Below are 12,734 nucleotides of genomic sequence, written 5' to 3'. Positions count from 1 at the left end.
ACCAACACCCCATCACCAGTTACACACTCCCCCGTCACAAGCACCCCAGCACCAGTTACACACTCCCCCACTCAGCACCAGTTACACACTCCCCCCACTTACGAACACCCCATCACCAGTTACACACTCACCCCTCACCAAAACCCAAGCACCAGTTACACACTCCCCCCTCACCAACACCACAAAACCAGTTATACAATCCCCCACTCAGCACCAGTTACACACTCCCCCCACTTACCAACACCCCAGCACCAGTTACACACTCCCCCCACTTACCAACACCACAGCACCAGTTACACACTCCCCCCACTTACCAACACCACAGCACCAGTTACACACTCCCCCCACTTACCAACACCCCAGCACCAGTTACACACTCCCCACTTACCAACACCCCAGCACCAGTTACACACTCCATACTCACCAACACCCCAGCACCAGTTACACACTCCCCACTCACCAACACCCCAGCACCAGTTATCCCCCCTCACCAACACCACAGCTCCAGTTACACACTCCCCACTTACCAACACCCCAGCACCAGTTACACACTCCCCACTCACCAACACCCCAGCACCAGTTACACACTCCCCACTCACCAACACCCCAGCACCAGTTACACACTCCCCCCACTTACCAACACCACAGCACCAGTTAACCCCCCTCACCAACACCCCAGCACCAGTTACACACTTCCCCCACTTACCAACACCACAGCACCAGTTACACACTCCCCCCACTTACCAACACCACAGCACCAGTTACACACTCCCCCCACTTACCAACACCCCAGCACCAGTTACACACTCCCCACTTACCAACACTCCAGCACCAGTTACACACTCCCCACTTACCAACACCCCAGCACCAGTTACACACTCCCCACTCACCAACACCCCAGCACCAGTTATCCCCCCTCACCAACACCCCAGCACCAGTTACACACTCCCACCACTTACCAACACCACAGCACCAGTTACACACTCCCCCCACTTACCAACACCCCAGCACCAGTTACACACTCTCCCCGTACCAACATTCAAGCACCACATACACACTCCTCCATCACCAACACCACAACACCAATTATACTATCCCCCCTCCACAACACCACAGCACCAGTTACACAATTACCCCTCCCCAACACCACAGCACCAGTTACACACTCCCCCCTTACAAACACCCCAGTACCAATTACACACTACCCCACTCAGCACCAGTTACACACTCCCCCCACTTACGAACACCCCAGCACCAGTTACACACTCCCCCCTCACCAACACCACAAAACCAGTTATACAATCCCCCACTCAGGACCAGTTACACACTCCCCCCACTTACCAACACCCCAGCACCAGTTACACACTCCCCCAACTTACCAACACCGCAGCACCAGTTTCACACTCCCCCCACTTACCAACACCCCAGCACCAGTTACACACTCCCCCCTCACCAACACCACAGCACCAGTTACACACTCTCCCCTTACCAAAACCCCAGCACCAGTTACACACTCCCCCCACTTGCCAACACCCCAGCACTAGTTACACACTCCCCCCACTTACCAACACCCCAGCAACAGTTACACACTCCACCAACTTACCAACACCCCAGCACCAGTTACACACTCCCCCCACTTACCAACATCACAGCACCAGTTACACACTCCACCCACTTACCAACACCCCAGTACCAGTTACACACTCCCCCCTCACCAAAACCCCAGCACCAGTTACACACTCCCCCCACTTACCAACACCCCAGCACCAGTTACACACTCCCCCCTCACAAACACCACAGCACCAGTTACACACTCCCCCCTCACCAACACCCCAGCACCAGTTACACACTCCCCCCTCACCAACACCCCAGCACCAGTTACACACTCCCCCTTCACAAGCACCCCAGCACCAGTTACACACTCCCCCCTCACCAACACCCCAGCACCAGTTACACACTCCCCCACTCACCACCAGTTACACACTCCCCCCACTTACGAACACCCCATCACCAGTTACCCACTCACCCCTCATCAAATCCCAAGCTCCAGTTACACACTCCCCCCTCACCAACACCACAAAACCAGTTACACACTCCCCCCACTTACCAACACCACAGCACCAGTTACACACTCCCCCCACTTACCAACACCCCAGCACCAGTTACACACTCCCCCCACTTACCAACACCACAGCACCAGTTACACACTACCCCCACTTAACAACACCACAGCACCAGTTACACACTCCCCCACTTACCAACACCCCAGCACCAGTTACAGACTCCCCACTTACCAACACCCCAGCACCAGTTACACACTCCCCACTCTCCAACACCCCAGCACCAGTTACACACTCCCCACACACCAACACCCCAGCACCAGTTAACCCCCCTCACCAACACCACAGCACCAGTTACACACTCCCCACTTACCAACACCCCAGCACCAGTTACACACTCCCCACACACCAACACCCCAGCACCAGTTACACACTCCCCCCTCACCAACACCCCAGCACCAGTTACACACTCCCCCACTCAGCACCAGTTACACACTCCCCCCACTTACGAACACCCCATCACCAGTTACACACTCCCACCACTTACCAACACCACAGCACCAGTTACACACTCCCCCCACTTACCAACACCCCAGCACCAGTTACACACTCCCCCCGTACCAACATTCAAGCACCACATACACACTCCTCCATCACCAACACCACAACACCAATTATACTATCCCCCCTCCACAACACCACAGCACCAGTTACACAATCACCCCTCCCCAACACCACAGCACCAGTTACACACTCCCCCCTCACAAACTCCCCAGCACCAATTACACACTACCCCCACTTACCAACACCCCAGCACCAGTTACACAATCACCCCTCCCCAACACCACAGCACCAGTTACACACTCCCCCCTCATAAACACCCAGCACCAGTTACACACTCCCCCCGTACCAACATTCAAGCACCACATACACACTCCTCTGTCACCAACACCACAGCACCATTTACACACTCCCCACTCCACAACACCACAGCACCAGTTACACGATCCCCACTCACCAACACTCCAGCACCAGTTACACACTCCCCACTTACCAACACCCCAGCACCAGTTACACACTCCCCCACTCAGCACCAGTTACACACTCCCCCCACTTACGAACACCACAGCACCAGTTACACACTCCCCCACTTACCAACACCCCAGCACCAGTTACACACTCCCCACTTACCAACACCCCAGCACCAGTTACACACTCCCCACTCACCAACACCCCAGCACCAGTTACACACTCCCCACTCACCAACACCCCAGCACCAGTTAACCCCCCTCACCAACACCACAGCACCAGTTACACACTCCCCACTTACCAACACCCCAGCACCAGTTACACACTCCCCACACACCAACACCCCAGCACCAGTTACACACTCCCCACTCACCAACACCCCAGCACCAGTTACACACTCCCCCCACTTACCAAAACCACAGCACCAGTTATCCCCCCTCACCAACACCCCAGCACCAGTTACACACTTCCCCCACTTACCAACACCACAGCACCAGTTACACACTCCCCCCACTTACCAAAACCACAGCACCAGTTACACACTCCCCCCACTTACCAACACCCCAGCACCAGTTACACACTCCCCACTTACCAAAACCCCAGCACCAGTTACACACTCCCCACTTACCAACACCCCAGCACCAGTTACACACTCCCCACTCACCAACACCCCAGCACCAGTTATCCCCCCTCACCAACACCCCAGCACCAGTTACACACTCCCCCCACTTACCAACACCACAGCACCAGTTACACACTCCCCCCACTTACCAACACCCCAGCACCAGTTACACACTCCCCCCGTACCAACATTCAAGCACCACATACACACTCCTCCATCACCAACACGACAACACCAATTATACTATCCCCCCTCCACAACACCACAGAACCAGTTACACAATCACCCCTCCCCAACACCACAGCACCAGTTACACACTCCCCCCTCACAAACTCCCCAGCACCAATTACATACTCCCCCCGTACCAACATTCAAGCACCACATACACACTCCTCTGTCACCAACACCACAGCACCATTTACACACTCCCCACTCCACAACACCACAGCACCAGTTACACGATCCCCACTCACCAACACTCCAGCACCAGTTACACACTCCCCACTTACCAACACCCCAGCACCAGTTACACACTCCCCCACTCAGCACCAGTTACACACTCCCCCCTCACCAACACCACAAAACCAGTTATACAATCCCCCACTCAGCACCAGTTACACACTCCCCCCACTTACCAACACCCCAGCACCAGATACACACTCCCCCAACTTACCAACACCACAGCACCAGTTACACACTCCCCCCACTTACCAACACCGCAGCACCAGTTTCACACTCCCCCCACTTACCAACACCCCAGCACCAGTTACACGCTCCCCCCTCACCAACACCACAGCACCAGTTACACACTCTCCCCTTACCAAAACCCCAGCACCAGTTACACTCTCCCCCCCACTTGCCAACACCCCAGCACCAGTTACACACTCCCCCCACTTACCAACACCCCAGCAACAGTTACACACTCCACCAACTTACCAACACCCCAGCACCAGTTACACACTCCCCCCACTTACCAACAACGCAGCACCAGTTACACACTCCCCCCTCACAAACACCCCAGCACCAGTTACACACTCCCCCCACTTACCAACACCCCAGCACCAGTTACACACTCCCCCCACTTACCAACACCCCAGCACCAGTTACACACTCCCCCCACTTACCAACACCCCAGCACCAGTTACACTCTCCCCACTTACCAACACCCCAGCACCAGTTACACACTCCCCACTTACCAACACCCCAGCACCAGTTACACACTCCCCACTCACCAACACCCCAGCACCAGTTATCCCCCCTCACCAACACCAGTTACACACTCCCCCCACTTACCAACACCCCAGCACCAGTTACACACTCCCCCCACTTACCAACACCACAGCACCAGTTACACACTCCCCCCTCACAAACACGCCAGTACCAGTTACACACTCCCCCCTCACAAACACCACAGCAGCAGTTACACACTCCCCCCACTTACCAACACCACAGCACCAGTTACACACTCCCCCCTCACAAACACCACAGCACCAGTTACACACTCCCCCCTCACCAACACCCCAGCACCAGTTATACACTCCCCCTCACCAACACCACAGCACCAGTTACACACTCCCCCCTCACAATCACCACAGCACCAGTTACACACTCCCCCCTCACAAACACCAAAGCACCAGTTACACACTCGCCCCACTTACCAACACCCCAGCACCAGTTACACACTCCCCCCACTTACCAACACCCCAGCACCAGTTACACACTCCCCACTCACCAACACCCCAGCACCAGTTATCCCCCCTCACCAACACCAGTTACACACTCCCCCCACTTACCAACACCCCAGCACCAGTTACACACTCCCCCCACTTACCAACACCACAGCACCAGTTACACACTCCCCCCTCACAAACACCCCAGCACCAGTTACACACTCCCCACTCACCAACACCCCATCACCAGTTATCCCCCCTCACCAACACCACAGCACCAGTTACACACTCCCCACTTACCAACACCCCAGCACCAGTTACACACTTCCCACTCACCAACAGCCCAGCACCAGTTACACACTCCCCACTCACCAACACCCCAGCACCAGTTACACACTCCCCCCACTTACCAACACCACAGCACCAGTTATCCCCCCTCACCAACAACCCAGCACCAGTTACACACTTCCCCCACTTACCAACACCACAGCACCAGTTACACACTCCCCCCACTTACCAACACCACAGCACCAGTTACACACTCCCCCCACTTACCAACACCCCAGCACCAGTTACACACTCCCCACTCACCAACACCATAGCACCAGTTACACACTCCCCACTCACCAACACCCCAGCACCAGTTATCCCCCCTCACCAACACCACAGCACCAGTTACACACTCCCCACTTACCAACACCCTAGCACCAGTTACACACTCCCCACTCACCAACACCCCAGCACCAGTTACACACTCCCCACTTACCAACACCCCAGCACCAGTTACACACTCCCCACTTACCAACACCCCAGCACCAGTTACACACTCCCCACTTACCAACACCCCAGCACCAGTTACACACTCCCCACTCACCAACACCCCAGCACCAGTTACACACTCCCCCCACTTACCAACACCACAGCACCAGTTATCCCCCCTCACCAACACCCCAGCACAAGTTACACACTTCCCCCACTTACCAACACCACAGCACCAGTTACACACTCCCCCCACTTACCAACACCACAGCACCAGTTACACACTCCCCCCACTTACCAACACCCCAGCACCAGTTACACACTCCCCACTTACCAACACCCCAGCACCAGTTACACACTCCCCACTCACCAACACCCCAGCACCAGTTACACACTCCCCACTCACCAACACCCCAGCACCAGTTATCCCCCCTCACCAACACCCCAGCACCAGTTATCCCCCCTCACCAACACCACAGCACCAGTTACACACTCCCCACTTACCAACACCCCAGCACCAGTTACACACTCCCCACTCACCAACACCCCAGCACCAGTTACACACTCCCCCCACTTACCAACACCACAGCACCAGTTAACCCCCTCACCAACACCCCAGCACCAGTTACACACTTCCCCCACTTACCAACACCACAGCACCAGTTACACACTCCCCCCACTTACCAACACCACAGCACCAGTTACACACTCCCCCCACTTACCAACACCCCAGCACCAGTTACACACTCCCCACTTACCAACACCCCAGCACCAGTTACACACTCCCCACTCACCAACACTCCAGCACCAGTTACACACTCCCCCCTCCCCCTTACCATCACCCCAGCACCAGTTACACACTCCCAACTCACCAACACCCCAGCACCAGTTATCCCCCCTCACCAACACCCCAGTACCAATTACACACTCCCCCCACTTACCAACACCACAGCACCAGTTACACACTCCCCCCACTTACCAACACCCCAGCACCAGTTACACACTCCCCCCGTACCAACATTCAAGCACCACATACACACTCCTCCATCACCAACACCACAACACCAATTATACTCTCCCCCCTCCACAACACCACAGCACCAGTTACACACTCCCTCCTCACAAACACCCCAGCACCAATTACACACTCCCCCCTCCACAACACCCCAGCACCAGTTACACACTCCCCCCACTTACTAACACCCCAGCACCAGTTACACAATCAGCCCTCCCCAACACCACAGCACCAGTTACACACTCCCCCCTCATAAACACCCCAGCACCAGTTACACACACCCCCCTCCACAACACCCCAGCACCAGTTACACACTCCCCCCACTTACCAACACCCCAGCACCAGTTACACACTCCCCCCACTTACCAACACCCCAGCACCAGTTACACACTCCCCCCTTACCAACATCAGTTACATATATACCCCTCACAAACATCACATCACCAGTTACACACTCCCCCCTTACCAACATCAGTTACATATATACCCCTCACAAACACCCCAGCACCAGTTACACACTCCCCCCTTACCAACATCAGTTACACAAATACCACTCACCAACAGCACCAATTATACTCTCCCCCTCCACAACACCCCAGCACCAATTATACTCTCCCCCTCCACAACACCCCAGCACCAGTTATACTCTCCCCCTCCACAACACCCCAGCACCAGTTATACTCTCCCCCTCCACAACACCCCAGCACCAATTATACTCTCCCCCTCCACAACACCACTGCACCAATTATACTCTCCCCCCTCCACAACACCTCATCTCCAGTTACACACTCCCCCCCCCACTTACCAACACCCCAGGACCATTTGCTTCTCTGGCTCTGCCTACCGGCATGCTGCTACTCCTGCAATATATCCAGCTGCCTGTAGTAGCAGCTAAAATAGGAGTCTGCAGCATTAAGTCTGAACATCCAGGAGGGGAGGCGGAGCTGTGGGCATGGCTCTCCTTTCCATGCCTCCCCCTCACTGATGAGGTGATAGCCACTTATTCCAGCCCATCATGTGTACTGTATAGCAGCACAGCTGCAGTCTGCTGGTGCCCCCCCAGGGCTTAAATTGTGCTAGCCCAGTCCGCCCCTGCCTCTGCCTCATACAGGGAATGTACACAGCAACAGTGACCTCTGCCTCATACAGGGAATGTACACAGCAACAGTGACCTCTGCCTCATACAGGGAATGTACACAGCAACAGTGACCTCTGCCTCATACAGGGAATGTACACAGCAACAGTGACCTCTGCCTCATACAGGGAATGTACACAGCAACAGTGACCTCTGCCTCATACAGGGAATGTACACAGCAACTGTGAACTCTGCTCCATACAGGGAATGTGCACAGCAACAGTGACCTCTGCTCCATACAGGGAATTTACACAGCAACAGTGACATCTGCTCCATTCAGGGAATGTACACAGCAACAGTGACCTCTGCTTCATACCAGGAATGTGCACAGCAACAGTGACCTCTGCCTCCTACAGGGAATGTACACAGCAACAGTGACCTCTGCCTCATACAGGGAATGTACACAGCAACAGTGACCTCTGCTCCATACATGGAATGTACACAGCAACAGTGACCTCTGCTCCATACAGGGAATGTACACAGCAACAGTGACCTCTGCTCCATACAGTGAATGTACACAGCAACAGTGCCCTCTGCCTCATACAGGGAATGTACACAGGAACAGTGACCTCTGCTCCATACAGGGAATGTACATAGCAACAGTGACCTCTGCCTCTTACAAGGAATGTACACAGCAACAGTGACCTCTGCCTCATACAGGGAATGTACACAGCAACAGTGACCTCTGCTTCATACAGGGAATGTACACAGCAACAGTGACCTCTGCCTCATACAGGGAATGTACACAGCAACAGTGACCTCTGCCTCATACAGGGAATGTACACAGCAACAGTGACCTCTGCCTCATACAGGGAATGTACACAGCAACTGTGAACTCTGCTCCATACAGGGAATGTGCACAGCAACAGTGACCTCTGCTCCATACAGGGAATGTACACAGCAACAGTGACATCTGCTCCATTCAGGGAATGTACACAGCAACAGTGACCTCTGCTTCATACCAGGAATGTGCACAGCAACAGTGACCTCTGCCTCCTACAGGGAATGTACACAGCAACAGTGACCTCTGCCTCATACAGGGAATGTACACAGCAACAGTGACCTCTGCTCCATACAGGGAATGTACACAGCAACAGTGACCTCTGCTCCATACAGGGAATGTACACAGCAACAGTGACCTCTGCTCCATACAGGGAATGTACACAGCAACAGTGACCTCTGCTCCATACAGTGAATGTACACAGCAACAGTGCCCTCTGCCTCATACAGGGAATGTACACAGGAACAGTGACCTCTGCCTCATACAGGGAATGTACACAGCAACAGTGACCTCTGCTCCATACAGGGAATGTACACAGCAACAGTGACAACTGCTCCATACTGGGAATGTACACAGCAACAGTGACCTCTGCTCCATACAGGGAATGTACATAGCAACAGTGACCTCTGCCTCTTACAAGGAATGTACATAGCAACAGTGACCTCTGCCTCATACAGGGAATGTACACAGCAACAGTGACCTCTGATCCATACAGTGAATGTACACAGCAACAGTGCCCTCTGCCTCTTACAGGGAATGTACACAGGAACAGTGACCTCTGCCTCATACAGGGAATGTACACAGCAACAGTGACCTCTGCCTCATACAGGTAATATACCCAGCAACAGTGACCTCTGCCTCATATAGGCAATGTACACTGCAACAGTGACCTTTGCCTCATAGAGGGAATGTACACAGCAACAGTGACCTCTGCCTCTTACAAGGAATGTACATAGCAACAGTGACCTCTGCCTCATACAGGGAATGTACACAGCAACAGTGACCTCTGATCCATACAGTGAATGTACACAGCAACAGTGCCCTCTGCCTCTTACAGGGAATGTACACAGGAACAGTGACCTCTGCCTCATACAGGGAATGTACACAGCAACAGTGACCTCTGCCTCATACAGGTAATATACCCAGCAACAGTGACCTCTGCCTCATATAGGCAATGTACACTGCAACAGTGACCTTTGCCTCATAGAGGGAATGTACACAGCAACAGTGACCTCTGGGGATGATTCAGACCCGCTCGCAAGTGCAGGACGCTCGCTAGCGGGTCGATGGAGCCGAATTGCGCATGTGCACGACGGAGGGAGCTCCTTCGTGCGCATGCGCGAGACCCGAATAACGATGGCCAAGCCATCGTTACGGGTCTCGCACCAAATGGGGTGTGCTGTTGATGGTGATTGACGGCACGCCCCCTTTGGTGGGCATGCCGGGAGCGTGGCTGCCAGACGGAGGCGTTCCCATGGGAACGCCTACCGTCTGAGTCCGGCCCCACTGACATCATTTGTGATGTCAGTGGGAGTGATTTTGGATCTGATAGAGCCAAAATCACTTCAGGGCTTTTGGTCACCAAGACCCTACCGCAGGGTCTTGTCGCAAGCCCAATTGTCGCGATGGTCTTGACCATCGCGACCATCATAGTGGATGCTCACTATAGCTGTGGGTGGTCAGAGCAGGGAATGTACACAGCAGGGAATGTACACAGCAACAGTGACCTCTGCTCTATACAGGGAATGTACACAGCAACAGTGACCACTGCTGCATACAGGGAATGTACACAGCAATAGTGACCTCTGCTCCATACAGGGAATGCACACAGCAACAGTGACCTCTGCTCCATACAGGGAATGCACACAGCAACAGTGACCACTGCTGCATACAGGGAATGTACACAGCAAAAATGATCTCTGCTCTATACTGGGAATGTACACAGCAACAGTTACCTCTGCTCCATACAGGGAATATACACAGCAACAGTGACTTCTGCTCCATACAGGGAATGTACACAGCAAAGTGACCTCTGCTCCTTACAGGGAATGTACACAGCAACAGTGACCTCTGCTCCATACAGGGAATGTACACAGCAAAGTGACCTCTGCTCCTTACAGGGAATGTACACAGCAACAGTGACCTCTGCTCCATACAGGGAATGTACACAGCAACAGTGACCTCTGCTCCATACAGGGAATGTAAACAGGAACAGTGACCTCTGGCCCTGATTCAGAGCCGGATGCTCTGACCAGAGCGCTCGCTCTGAATCAAGGCCCACCTCCATAATTATGGAGCAGTCCTCCTGGACGCTCATATAGCTGTGGGTCACCACCCACAGCCTATACGAGCGTGCAGGATGATGGTTGCGATGGTCTTGACCATCGCGACCATCGCCACTGCGAGCCAAAGCCTGCGGTTGAGTTTCTCAACCGCAAGGCCCGGAGTGATTTTGGCTCTATCAGAGCCAAAATCACTCCCTCTGACATCACTAGTGATGTCAGTGGGGCCGGCTTCTGACGGTAGGCGTTCCCTTGGGAACGCCCCCATCTGGGAGGCACGCCCCCGGCATGCCCACCAAAGGGGGCGTGCTGTCAATCAACATCGACAGCACGCCCCCTTTGATCAGACAATGAGCGAAGGAAAGTCCTTCGCTTGTTGCGTCTCGCGCATGCGCACGACGGAGCTCCCTCCGTCATGCGCATGCCCTGTGCACATCATCGACCCACTTGCGAGCGGACAGCCGCTCGCGAGTGGGTCGGAATCAGGCCCTCTGCTCCATACAGGTAATGCACACAGCAACAGTGACCTCTGCTCCATACAGGTAATGCACACAGCAACAGTGACCTCTGCTCCATACAGGGAATGCACACAGTAACAGTGACCACTTCTGCATACAGGGAATGTACACAGCAAAAATGACCTCTGCTCCATACATGGAATGTACACAGCAACAGTTACCTTTTCTCCATTCTGGAAATGTACTCAGTAACAGTGTCCTCTGCTCCATGCCGGGAATGTACTCAGTAACAGTGACCTCTGCTCCATGCCGGGAATATACACAGCAACAGTGACCTCTGCTCCATACAGGGAATGTACACAGCAACAGTGATCTCTGCTCCATACCGGTAATGTACAAAGCAACAGTGACCTCTGCTCCATATAGGGAATGTACACAGCAACAGTGACCTCTGCTCCATACAGGGAATGTTCACAGCAACAGTGACCTCTGCTCCATACAGGGAATGTACACAGCAACAGTGACCTCTGGGCCTGATTCAGACCCACAGCTATGCAAGCGGCCAGGAGGCCCCTCCAATTTTAGGTAGGAGAGCCCTGATTCAGAGCGAGCAGTCTCTTGTCAGAGCGTCCGGCTCTGAATCAGGCCCTCTGCTCCATACAGGGAATGTACACACCAAAAGTGACCTCTGGGCCTGATTCAGACCCGGACGCAATTGGCCGTTCGCTTGTTCGGCGTACGAGCGTAAAAATGTAAAATCAAGCGCTCGCTCGTATGTTCGCTCTCTGCTAATCTCTCCCATAGTCTCCCAACCCCTCCTCTAGCTAGCGAACGTTCTAAATAGCGACCGTCCATCTCCTCTTTGTTTGCAGGGAGCGCTCGCACTAGTCAATTCCGGAAGTGGCCCTGTCAGTTTCCGATTG

The sequence above is a fragment of the Taudactylus pleione genome, unplaced genomic scaffold (genome assembly GCF_031769625.1).
Source record: "Taudactylus pleione unplaced genomic scaffold, aTauple2 ptg000892l, whole genome shotgun sequence".
Lineage (NCBI taxonomy): Eukaryota > Metazoa > Chordata > Amphibia > Anura > Myobatrachidae > Taudactylus > Taudactylus pleione.
Note: the sequence above shows the minus strand (reverse complement) of the source record.